This window comes from Fukomys damarensis, unplaced genomic scaffold (assembly GCF_012274545.1).
Source record: "Fukomys damarensis isolate Sample0158 unplaced genomic scaffold, DMR_v1.0_HiC HiC_scaffold_20, whole genome shotgun sequence".
Classification (NCBI taxonomy): Eukaryota; Metazoa; Chordata; class Mammalia; order Rodentia; family Bathyergidae; genus Fukomys; species Fukomys damarensis.
Window position 1 is genome coordinate 25,035,049 of NW_022900932.1, and position 14,139 is coordinate 25,049,187.

The following is a 14,139-nucleotide window of genomic DNA, read 5'->3' on the forward strand; positions in this document are numbered from 1 at the left end:
GGAAATTTTAAGATGTTTCTTCTTATAATAAACATAAGTTAAGAGAATCAATTGTGACCTTCAGTATAGTCATGGTATTTTCTCTGGTTAGATGAGATAAGAAGTATTATCTTACTAACTGTGTCCCCCAATAAGACTAGCTGTATAACCGCTTTGGTGTATCGCTAATGTTCTATTCTGTCTCTAATATTCTAACACTACTTCAGAGTTCCAGCATATTTTCATGCAGCTTTCTGTAGTGCTAATATTTTACCTAGCCAACCACATTTATTAAAACCAAGAAATTAACATCAAAACATCACTGCCAACTAGTCCAAAACTGTTATGCAATTTTTATCAATCATCTAACTAATGCCTAAGTGCTGACCTAATACAGAACTCCACAACACAATAGGTTGCCATTGTCTGAACCCAGGATAGTTTTCTTTTTACTTTAATTTTTTGTTAGTATATATGTTTGCAGTACATAATGATTACATTGCTCTCAGGGAATCGCTACATGTACACAACATAACTAAATTCTTTTTTCATCCTCACACCCCTAACTCTTTGCCCTCTTTCCTTTTGCAAAAGATCTATCACCTATTCTTTATTATTTATCTTTCAGTTTGTTCTTTATTCATATTTTGAGTTGTCATACAAAAGAAATTATGTGCTATTTAACCTCCTGTATTTATCTATTTAACTTAACCTTATGATCCAACAGAATCTTCTGATTTATAATATTCAATATTGTAGTATTGGGTAAAAGGTGATTTTTCCAATTTCATTACTCCTTCTACTTTAATTATTTGCAATTCTCATATAAAGATGTGTCTTTTATCCTTCCTTTATTCATGCATTTACTTATGTGTTTATATTCATATGAACCCATGTAAATTTATTCTAGTCTATGGGTTAAATATATTATTATAATTGTTTATTTTTATCACTATTTGGCATTTAAATTTTTTGTGTGTAAATTTCTATGTCATTTCAAAAAATTCCCATTATTTTTGAGCACTGTATTTCCTAGCACAACAAAATATATTCCATAATCATTTTTGTGTTATTACTACTGCACTTTTGGATTCAACTTCATTATCTTTGGGTTGTCATTCTTTCTCAGGACCTTCAAATGACAAAGTTAAGATAGATTGATATATATGTATATACATATCAATACATACATACAGTATTAACTACACGTTTGTGTGTGTGTATATACACACACAAACATATGTACAATATCCACAATTCAGTGTTATAGTTTGGATTTTAAAAGTCCCCCAAAGGCTCACATGTAAAAGGCATCCATTTCCATTGGGAGTCAATAGAATCTTTAAGAGGTGAAATTTGTTTAGAAGACGTGAAGTCTGTGGGACTGTGTCTTTCAAGGCAATATGAGGACACCAACTCCTTCCTGTTTCGATCTTTCTTTACTTTCTGTCAGCTATCATGAAGTGAACTCCATCATACACACTCACCATGATGTACAATGCTGCTATAGGTCTAAAGGTAATGGAGCCATCTGACCAAAGACTATGCATTCAGGAGCCAAAATAACCTTTTTCCATTTTTCACACACACACACACACACACACACACACACACACACACACACGGTAGCAGAATTCTCCAGAGTTATAGGAACAATAACATAGTTAGCTAGTATGGTAGGTGCATACATAGATACACAGAAGTTTATTTGATTAAGTGAGTTAATAGTGGCCTGTATCTGAACATTATTTGGCTTTCCCTGATCCACTTGTGTTGCCTCTTTTTGTTTGTTTGTTTTGGTACCAGGGATCAAACTCAGGTGCTTCTGCTTGCAAGGCAGGAGCCGGAACCACTGAGCCAAATCCCCAGCCACTTGTGTTGCCTTAATCCACCTCAAAATAATAAAAAGCTCTGGGAGAAAAATAAATAAAAGTACCCCTCAAGGAGCTGCGTAGCATATGATGATGAGTTGCTCAGTGTTTAATTCTAGCTAATCACAGATTCTTTCATTACTATATGCACAATCATTTGCATTATAGGTATCCAGTTTAATATAGGTTAGATTGGTTCCCCCGATACATTTTATATAGAAAGAGAATCTTGAATTTCTGAACACAAACATCCATTATATCTATGATTACGTTAGTTTACAGATTAGCTAAGAACTTGAAAAGGGTTTGTCAGGGCACCAAATCCCCTCTTCTCATTGCCTATTGATAGGGAGCCTTCAACAAATACCTATAGCCAACCCACAGGTTGCAATTATATGTCCTCTTTAAGTAAGCCAATGTATAAAAATAAATATGAAAATAAGATTTATAACATATACAAAAGTATCTATAAATATATAATGCATTGTCCAAAGTTAATGAAGAAAGCTGTGGGACTGCTTTTGTTACATTTGAAAAGTTTGCTTCCAAAACTTCACTGCTGAATAATAAACAAACATTCACTATCCAAGCAGTGTTTTTCCAATTACCTGTGAAATAGTAAATAAATAATAAATAAATGCACTCAGTCAAGACTTGCTAAAAAGAAAGCTGAATATTGTAATAAGTACTAAGAATAATAAGAATTATAATGCTGATTACAAGCATTGACTGATAGAAATAACTACCTATATTTTTAAAGAATTCTTAAAGTGTTTTTAACTGAAAAATATTGAATGTCAGTATCGTTGGAAATTTCTTTCTCTCGTAGCTGCCAAGCCATACACATTATTCTTCATAAATGCTTTATTTGTAATGTGATAAATGAAAAAAATCATATATACAAGACATGTACGCACACACACATATAAAAGACCTGAGAAGTCATTAAATTCATGCAAATATCTAAAATTATTTCTAATTTGAATGTGTGCAAAAGTGCATGAAAAAGTTTATAAAATAACAGTTCTTGGGATTTTTGGGTTACATCATGACATTTGAATTCTTACAACTGGCCCTCATTAGAGGAAACCAGGATGTATAAAGAAAACTATTCTTGGCTTGGTTTCCCAGGAAACCAAGGTGTATGAATTTTCTGTTTCAGTCTGTTTCTATCAAAACCATTTGATCTCATGAGCACAAAGCAAAGTTAATTAAAATTGGGAAGAGAAAATCCAAACTAAGCAGACTTTCATGAATTAAAAATGTCCCATGGTCATCAGGTGATTTTGGTGACTAGCTCTCTATTTCCATGACTAAAAATTTCAACTGATTAAGCCTCTGGTCATAGTTACTACCTACAGCCATGCTAATTATGTACCAAAACTCTCCAGAGTTAAGTAATATTCACATTGATTTTAGATGAATAGTACTGACAGAGTTGTGCAATGTAAAACCTGCCTAAGCTCATGTATAGCGACCTTCAACCTGGTACCATCATCCAGGCGAATGAGATAATGCAGAGAATGACAATGACACCTCAAGGCTAGCTTGTCCAAAAACTAAATGGTTAAACTGAAAGAGAAAATCAGACACTGTTAGACAAGTTTGAATTAACTAAATGTTCAAATCCAGACTTTAAAAAGTTAAATATGTAACACAGTCATCTTCAAATTTATTTTATAAATAAATTTTGAGTATTTTAAAGCAATTAATATGAATTACTTTTAACATTAATTGCAACTAGTTTTAAAATATGTTCACTCATGCATTTAACAATGCATGAGGCTTTGCATAGGCATTAATGTCATCCATTGCAGGCTCAATCAGAAATGACCATGGTTAAGCAAATATTCTTCCTCCCTAGACTGGAGGTTGACGATACTAGATTTTTTTTTTAATCCTAAAGTTAAAATAATAATACATTATTCTATAACAATATAGCCAATTTAATGTCCACTGGATGTGACAAGAAATTAATGTGGCCTTAAAAACTAAAATGAAGTGTTTTGATATTGTTTTATTTTATTTTGTTTTTCTTGGTGGTGTTGCTGTTTTTATGTATATATAACTTACACTATTAAAAAAAACTGATACAGGCTATGAACACATTTCTCCAAAAGACAGTAGGATGTAAAGTGTTGTTAGAGAACACGATGAGCCAAATGAGAAAAAATATCAGTGGCCATGTTGCTGATGACAAGAAGTGTAGTGATGGAAATAGGATTTTTTTTTTTTTTTTTTTTTTTTTTTGGTACCGGGGATCGAACTTGGGTCCTTGAACTTGCGAGGAAGGTGCCGGAACCATCAAAGTCTTAAATAGAAAGTCCGAGATGAAATTTTCGGTGAAGGGTGAGTTATATCATAATATATAAGTTTGCTATTACTAGTTAAAAATCAAAAACGAAACATGTTGATCTATATTTCAAGTAGAGAATTACGACTAATGAAATACTACCAAACATCTGTGGAAGCAAAATTCAAGAGTCTGTGTTCCTATTTGCACAATTAACAAGTAAAAGCTGACGAGCATGTAATAAAACTGCACCACAGAACTACACATGAGTAACACTGAAGAAAGACAGCAAATGGAAGATATTCTAGTCAGCCACTCAAACAGTATAACTGTGGGATCGATAAGGAGCTTCATCAAAGAATAATGGTGACTCAATCCATGAAAAGCTGCATCAATATTTTGGCCTTTTTGAGAAGAAATACTTCAAGGTAATGTGAAATGAGTCATTAAAAGGGATTCCTGGAGGTGTCACTTTTCTAGGAGCATAAATGAATGCCAGTAAAGAAACTGTACTGTGTAGGCTCCTTATACCTAAAAAATAGCATCAGTAGTCTTTTAACTACACAGAATTGGAAACATTTCACCTGTTCCAAGATAAAGGAATTAGTGGAGGGGCCATCATACACACACTTCAGTAATCTTGGTCTTACAGGATGGGATGAATGGGAAGTAGATATAATATAGTGCAAAAGTTATACATTGACAAGTGAACTCATTCCACATGACTTAGTTTAAATACTTTGTAAGCCATTGGTATAGCTGGTTCTGAAATATACGAATAGAACAAATTTCTGCTTTTGTAATAAATAATTAGGTTATATTCTTTGCCCAAATCTGTTCTTATCAAAGAAAACCTCAATGTAAATATTAAAATTATTTTATGTTTTACTGGTTCTATTTATTTATTTATTTTTGGTACTGAGGACTGAACTTAGAGCCTTGTCTCTGACCAATATGCTCAGGTTTTCTTTTTTTTGAGAGGTTCTTATTTCAAAGCTAAATTTCTTTGGGTGGGCCCAAACTCATGATCCTCTTGCTTCTCTTTCCAGAGTCCTGAGTGCTGGGATTACAGATATGCACCAGCACACCTGGCTGTTATATGGTTATTTATTCCTTTGCTTAGGTAAAATAATAAATAGCTTCATTTTATATTTCCTTATACCATGTGGATAATGTGCTAGAATTAAGAGTAAAAGTAAGAGAACCAATTCTTGCTGTCTTAAAGGAAAAAAAGGAGAAAGTAAAAATGTGGGAAGAAAAGTGTGCATTTATATTTATTATAAGGATTATTTATAAAGTAATACTGAACTTTTAACCTAAAGTCCAGACTACTTGGGCTTCAGGAAATGAACAGAACCAAAAGCACTGCAAGAATCCAGGAGATATGTTCTTTCCACTTCTCATCTTTGATCTTCCTGTAGATCTGCTTTTTTCTAACAGCAGATAGCTGCATCATTGCTTCTGAGCTTTTATGTCCTCTATATTCAAGTGATTGCAGAATCCTGAGAATAAACATTTGACTGGCTCATGTTTGATCCAGTTTTCACTCTGGATAGCTAAACTAAAGTCAGATGAACTGTGGTTGCCTGAAGCCTATACCTGTGAAAAGCATGAACATACTGTTCATGAAAGACAATTTGTCAAGAAAGACAAATTGAACAGAAGACTCAATAGTTTCTACCACAATATTTCAGTTTAATATAAAGAAAGCCTTCCATATCTACCAATTATACATCCACACATTCAAAAAATCATAGATTGCAATTTTTTAAATGTCTCACTTGTACTAAATATGTACAGACTTTTTGTCACTATTTCTTAAACAATACATAGTATTTGCATTGTACCATATATTATAATATTTACATTGTACAATATGAGCCATCTAAAAATGATTTAGTGTACTGGAAGATATGTGTAGATTATATGCAAATACTCTACTATTTCACATAAGGGAATTGAGCACCACAGATTTTTGGTAACCATGAAGAGTCTTGTGACCCATACCTCATGGACACCAAGAGACAACTATATCCAAATATTTAATGTATGTCATATCAATCTGCTTTTATGACATACTTATATTTTCTATGACTACTTCATTCATTATACTTTAAGCAAAAACCATGTCTCCGTAATATTTCTTATAGATGTACTTTTTAAAAATGGATATATCTGCACATATTAAAATAATCTATTTCTGAAACATTAACATCACTCATTATTTGCATAGAGGAAATTGTTGATGCAGTTTCTGCCAGCTTTTATGTGTTTCCAAGCTTGATACAGATATATTGCCTGAATATAATGATGCTCAGCTAAATTTGCCACATAATCATGGCATTACAGAATATATTTTCACTCTATTTTTGATAATACACAAATATGCACAAACATGAGTGTGTATTTAAGTATGTGCATACATTCTGGAGGAGTAACAATGATAAAACATGAACATGTGGAGACCAACTGATAGAAGCTATAAGTTCAGTCCTGTTAGAGATGCCTCAGAGACAAGAAATTAATGAGAATTTGCTTCCATAAAAAGAACCATTGGAAAGACAATGTGTAAAATGTGTAATTTCAAATAGAGAGAAGAAGTGTATGGCAAAAACTGACCTGGAAGTACATGCCACTTGCATGAGTTATGTTCATGGCCTGCTGCTGAATTTTTCTCAATGTGGACTTTCAGTTGAGATCATGAGAAAGAGGCACTTAAGAGACCACTGGAAATATGTAAAAATACCTTACACATTAAATTTAGAAATTTGGAAGCCACTCCATTAAAAATAAGAAAAGAACTAAAGACATTTGTTGAATAATCATTATTATAATTGATATTTATTATACATGTGCTATATAGTAAGTACTGTTATAAAGGCTTTTAATTAGTGCATTTAATCTTCATCATTAGGGGTGGAAGGAAAGGAGGGAGTAAGGAATGGAGAAAAAAATAAAAGGAAGAAGAAAGCTGTTATAGTTAACAATCATTATTAAATCTTTGTTATTGTCAACCTCCCCTGAGGTCCTCACCTAGAAATTTAATGAAAATAGAACATAAGATGTGCGTACACACACACACACACACACACACACACACACACACACACACATAGATACATGAGCAGGCCCAAACTCATGTGTACATATAGCAGTTCACTACAGGAATGGCTGCATAATACCATCCAGATTATCCACCACCTTCAGCATTGCTGGAGGTACTGCTGCCTCATCTCCACAGGGATATTCATTTTATTCCCAGACTGTGGGATCCCAAGTTTCTGTGGGTGCCTAGTCTAAGGAACATTGACTCAAAACAGCTAGTTATTATCAATAGATAGGTAGTAAGATAGATAAATACAGTAGATACATGATCAAATTTTAATTGAGGATATGATTGTTTTCTGTAGCCAGCATTGATTTTCCATTTTTTAGCAAGAGTGCTTCTATTTTTGTTTGAAAAACTACCACATTCTCAATTTCCAAAGGTAGCACAGAACCTAGATCGGACCAAACAAATCAAGACATTGTCCTAGACACAAAATTTATTTAAGCATTGGCACACATTCATAATCAGAGTAATCAAAGCTAGTTTCATATTTTTTCCTGCAATAAATGTTATTAGCTTTCTTCTTGCTGGGAAAAAATATTTGACACCCACCATTTATGCTTTTCTTTGTTTTGTTTTGATTTTTGTTTTTTTGAGACAGGGTCTCACAATGTAGTTGAGACTGACCCGGAACTCACTATGTAGCCCAGGCTGGTCTCGAACTCACAGTGATCCTCCTGCCTTGGCCTCCCGAGTGCTGGGATTACAGGTGTATGGAACCTGCCTGGCTCTACACCCACAATTTAAAGAAAAATTTAATTTTGGCTCATGGTTTTACAGGTTTCAGTCCATCATCAGCTGGTTTCAATGCGGAAGCATCATAGTGAAAGAGCATCGCAGAGATAAACTGATGAACTCATGGCAGACTGGAAGCAGAGGGCAGAAGAGCCAGAGAAAAAGGCATCAGAGACCAGTTATAGCCCCTAAGTTCAAGCCCACATGAAACATTTTCCCAGCTAGACCCTACTTTTGAGAGCTCATTCAGCTATGAACTCATCAATGCGTTAATCCATTGATAAAATTAATGCCTTCACAATCCATTTACTTCTTAGGGGATCTCGTAATCCAATCAAGTGGATCACGAAGATTAGCTGGCACAATAAGGAAGCAAGAAAAATATTTTCTTTCCTAATGAATGAATGTGAATTGAAGCAACTGAAAATTGCCAGCGGTCATTCTGTGTAAACATTATACAATAACAGATAACGAGAGAGCAAATAGGAGGACAAGTCTGAATGGTGTCACATGAGTCCTTTAGTCAGTCAAATCTAAATGCAGAGTTGCTTTTGGACTTTTTTACTGGTGAGCCAAAGGATTGCTTATCTCACTTGCTGTATTTCATATGAAAATGTTAATAAGAAATTCTGTACATACTATTCCTCATTTAGAGATTTGCAATGCATATGAAAATCTCTGAGAAACTTTATGATAACAAAACTACTTTACTGATTTCATTAAATGTTCAACAAACACTTATCAAGCTCATACTATGTGTCTAACACTGTCCCAATTTTTTCAGATTCAATTATGTGAAATACAGATGCAGAACATGTCCTCTTAGAATTTGCAGTCTGATACCAATGACACTGGAATTTCCTAGACAACTTTTAGCTACAGAAAACAAGTTTGAATGGAGTATCACTCTGTCTCGTTGCATTAAGTGTTCTGTACAACACAGTTGAGAAAGACTTATTTATAATAGAGTTCCTCTGCCATCAAGAAGGATAAGCTTGAGTTATTTGTAGAAAAATGGATGCACCTTGAGAACATATTAGTTGAAATGAATCGGACAAGACAACAAGCTTAAATAGCGCATGGTTTCTCTTATATAAGAAATTCAAAAAGTTAATAAAGAGCAAAGTAAAAGATAATAGGGAATAGGTCTTTTGCAAAAGGGAAGGGGATCAAGAGATGGAAGAAAGAGGGAGGAGGGGGAAGAGCATGAAAAAAAATTAGATGTGTTACGTAGATACGCCAACTCCCTATGAGGAATGTCTTGCAACCATGTACTAATAAAAATAAAAATTAAAAAACAAGAATCTATTCTGGAAATGCCTCACTGAACTCTTTGTTGCATCAAGTAACATATTTGAGTGAAGCAGCCTGAATTCCACTCAATTTACAGAAAGCTCTTTCAATGACTTTGGTATATAATATCCCTTAGTGCTTTGGTTTACTTATGGCATTAATTCTTTCTGTAGTTCATTCTGTACTTTATAATTCATAGTGGCTTCCACCAAACACACTGGTGGGTATTCTAGACTATATGTAAGACTGTTTCATTCATTACATACATTTCTGAGCACTTACACCGTATTCTTATCACTGTAATAGACCTTGAAATTTAGCAGTAAATAAAAACAAGAGGAAAATGTCCTTTTGGAGCTGTTAATGTAATAGAGGAAATATGACAACAAGCCCACAAAAATAGGTAATCTTTTCCCTCATCGTGTTTATTGAAAAGGACTTTCTAGCCTACTCCATATAATATGGCAATCTGCCCATCTTGCTTTTATACTTTTTACTGAATGTTTACTTTTCTTTTCTAAAGCTCTTATCTTCCTCTGACATGCTACATAGTTCATTTGGGTGCGTATTATCTGCCTCCTAATTGGATATAAACTCAGGGGCAAGAATATCTATCTGTTAGTTAACTATATTATTCCTAGAGCCTAGATCAGTGTCTGGAATAAAATATAATTTAAAATTATAATATAGATATAATTATTATGTGACTATGTGAATATGTCATAGACAAAATATTGGGCATATTTTCCTAATAAGTCCATTTTTAAATAACATCAAACAAGTATATTTTATGTGTTTTTAAATAATAACAAATGTATTGTGATAGGTCATCATGTAACATTCCTTGATAAATCTTTTAAAGTATCAAAGGCACAAATAAGAGCAAACTGCTTACTAACAAAAATATTCTTCACCACAGTTAAAGATACTTTATTTCAAACAAAGTATACAAAATAGTATATTTACCATAGATATAAAATTTTAAATTTTCCATGCCCTTTTAAGTTTTGACTTTAGAATATTATTGCAAGCTTCCAAAACAAGAATAAGTTTTGAAGGCAAAAAGTACCACACATTTTTTTGCTTTTGTACAGAGAAAGGTAGAAAGAAGAAAAATATATTTTCAGAAAGGACACCTACATTGTTTCATTTTGGTTTAAAAAGAAAGATGAAAATGAACAAGTTAATAGTGGGTTATTAGCATATAAAATATTTTTTCAGGTCTTCTTGGTTTCAAAACAAATCAAAATATGAAAATAGAAGGTTTGCTTTTTTACCCTTTTCAAATAGTTTAATTCCTCTGTTTCCATGAATAAACTCAGAGGCTATTAGATAAACTGTACTGCTTTTTACCTTTTGTTTTCTAATAAGCATTTTTAGCAGCCAATGGTTTCACTCAGCTGGCAGCCACTTTGCTTGTATTTTTCCCCTAGAAGGTTTTTTTTTCTTGCATTCTTAACTACTTTAATGTTAAGTATTTGAGCAAAAGCTATACTGAATATTAATAACCAGAAACTCCAATCACGTATTTTCCTTCAGTGGTACTTGTTATGGTATTATGAAAATAGGATTTAAACAAATAATGGCTGTTTACTCGATACCAAATAGATTACTTAATATATTTTCTTGCAATGGAATAAAATGTACACTTTATTACTAGAAATAAAATAATGTGATAGCGTTAGGTAGAAGAAACTTCTGAGTTATTAATATAATTATGATCACGACTACATTATTATGAGTTTTTTAAATTTGAGGCCAAGGTTAATCCATACAGACAATGAGTTGTGGAAGTCTTTTCTCTTACTTTGTTTTGTAGTGAGAGGTTATTTTATTTATTATACCGGGCTGATTATCTCTCACAGGACTTCCGATGCCTTAAGCTTAGAAAGTTTTCCAAAGATTTGAGGCTCCCTTCTCTGGTATTCTGTTCTCAAACAGTCCACTGTGTTCTTACTAAATTCAAAAAAAAAAATTTTTTTTTTACACCACCTTGACAGATACAATTAGAGGCTGAAGCCCAGCAGGCATAGTCAGAAAATAATGAATTCATGGCGAGACTAATCAAATACTACCAGCATGCTGTTTCTTCTTCTTCATCATCAAAAACCAAGAATGAGGAAATAAAAACATGTGTAACAAATGACCTTTCCAGAGTCCAAAATGAAAATGGCCTTTTGACTTCTCCAGTAATGGAACCCAAGTGCAATGTGAAAAGAATAAATGGATCACTCAGCATATTGGTTTAATCCATTTTAGAAATGAAGGTCTTGTTCACATGCGAGATAAAGAACAGTCCCCTAACTATTTGAATGAGAATTCTTGGTGAAACCATTCAACCACATGCAAAATAATAGATATGTCAACTATTTCCCTGCTCCACCGATCATATCCTTTCCAAATGAAACACAGCTAATATAGCATCTGAGAATGTGTATTCTGGTACTACTTCCAGTACACTAGTTGAGCTGTACTTTGGAATAATTCTCTTGCCCTACAATTCCCTTGTACTGCTGCCATCTCACCATCCCCACTTCCCGTAGCTAAATTATGTGCTTAAACTTTATCAGTTTAATTCTGAAACATGTATCTGTACATAAGCAAAGACTTACAGAATAAATTACAGAACATTAAAACTGTAAAAGATTTTAAAGGATGTCCTGCTTGGTGATTGGAAGTTGTGGTCTTCTGAAATGTGCACAGGTCCTGGAAGCTACTACTCTTGATTTGATACAAGAATTTCTGTGTGTTCTATGTGTTGATACGCTATATAAAATAACCTTAAAAATGAGGCATGCTCTAAATTGAAGTATGAAATCCACTCATCTACTCCAACTACATTACTCCAAATATATCAAAAATGGAAAAGTGAGGCCCTTATCTATTCAGTGAGCAGGACTTGCCGATTGGCACACAACTACTTGGCAACCAGTTAATATATTTATTATATCTTTATTGTGGCAAACGACAAAAACTCAAGTCGATAGGCAATGAACACTGAGGATTATTTCTACAGCAGAAGTGGCAATCGATAATGAAAGAACAACAGCAAATGTACACTGCCTTTGGTTGTCTGATTCTCTATCCAGAATCCGTACTAATCCACTCTCCATCCTTAAAGCAGAATGTACAGTGGCCAACTCTGATTAAAGGTAGAAATGCCGACAAGCAAAGCACAGAAGCAATCAAACAACTTATCTCTTTTTCCACTCATTGCTCTTTTGAAAAATCCTTCATGCTAGGTGTCCTCAGTATTCCAGACACCACCTGGTATAAGAGAAACAACTAATGAATTAATTTACTTTCTCTTTATGATTAACCCTAATTTCTTCCTAGTGACAGCCACTTCTACCATATTTGTTCCCTGAGAAAACTACATCTCTATTAAAGCTCTTGCAATCTGACTCCAGGATTTGTACGTTCTCGGTGCATCTGTACTCCTCAAGGGCAGACATTCTTTCACTTATCGCTATAAACTTAACACCACAGTACTTAACACGTTCCAAATGAGGAATAAGTGTGAATTATTGTCCCAGTAACGATCTAAGGTAGCCTTCCAAAACAAGTTCCCAGCACATAATCCTATCAGATAATGTTCTCCAAGTAGTTTCCACAATTGGATACATTTTGGAAATAACATGTTCTAAGCCTTCTTACCAATACTTGATTAATGTATTAGCATATCAGCTACTCTGACATGTCCTGTGATTGTGAAAGCTGTTTAAAGTTGTTTGTAGAATTTATAATTTATGGTAACTCAATTAGAAATATCCAATGACATCAAAATTCCATGAAAGAGATCTTAAGGAAACTCTGCTTTTTTTGGCAGGGCCAGGGAGTATTTTGTTTTGTAGAAGAAATTTGCAACTATAACATTTAACTGAAGGCAGTAGCTCACTCCTCCACTCATTCTTTTAGCTATTCCTCTTTTTTCCAGGTATCTATTCTATACCAAGAGGGGTCTTCCTTACTTAAAGTCCATAATCCATTCAACGGAAACAAACAGGTACATTTTGAAAAGTGAAATAAAATGTTAAAATATACATCGTCAAACTGAATTAAAGGCATAATGAAGGCTCAGAGTGAACTAATTTGAGGAGTAGTAAATCATTCTTACTAGAATTTGAAAATTATCTCAAGCAAAATGACTCCAGTGACTCCAGAGATAACGGACATGGGTCTGAGAAACTAAGTCATTAGACGGCACAGGAATGTTGATTAGGAGTGTGCCACTTGGTTGCAAGAAAGAGATAGAAAGGAAAAGAAAGAAATGAAGGGAGAGAGGGAAATGGGGAAGGAATAAAAGGAAACAAAGTTTAGAGAAAGTACAGATTCCATTTTCCATATGTGCAGCAAGCAATGCCACACATTGCCCTGGAAACTATTGAAAAAGACAAATTTTCTGTTCCTGCTCAGACTCTAAGTTGAGATGGAAATAAAGTACAGATCTGGCCTACAAAATATTTTGGTATAATGTAGATGGTTTCACCAAACCTGATGTGTGTATGTTTGTATTTGCACATGGTATGTGCAGCAAGTGCTTTGATAATACAATATCTGTTATTCTTAGTCAAAATGTTTTAAAGTCGTTTGCTTATGTATGTAATATTTCCATTAAAAAATTCCCTAAACACTGAATTCTAGTCCAGAGGTATGGTGCCATGCATGGGACTAAAATTAGAATGATAAATCTTCTGCTCAGTCCCTGCTCACAACTCAGTGATAGTTATGCGGGAAAGCCCCACCATCCTAACAACTTGATATGTTTAGAAATATTAAAAAAACTACAAATCTGTGGCAAGTCAGGAAAAGGTAAAAGAAGGCGGAGGAGGAGAAGGGGGGGAGGAGGAGGAGGAGGA

General features: G+C 33.8%; 1 long non-coding RNA gene across 1 annotated transcript in view; it reads left to right on the plus strand.

Annotated features, from left to right (window-relative positions):
* The window catches only part of LOC104849143, a 44,726-nt gene extending 36,524 nt beyond the window's left edge, over positions 1-8,202 (plus strand). Inside the window, exon 3 of the long non-coding RNA XR_776656.1 lies at positions 8,033-8,202. This is a non-coding gene — a long non-coding RNA (uncharacterized LOC104849143). The remainder of the gene's footprint in view (positions 1-8,032) is intronic.
* Positions 8,203-14,139: the final 5,937 nt, after the last annotated feature.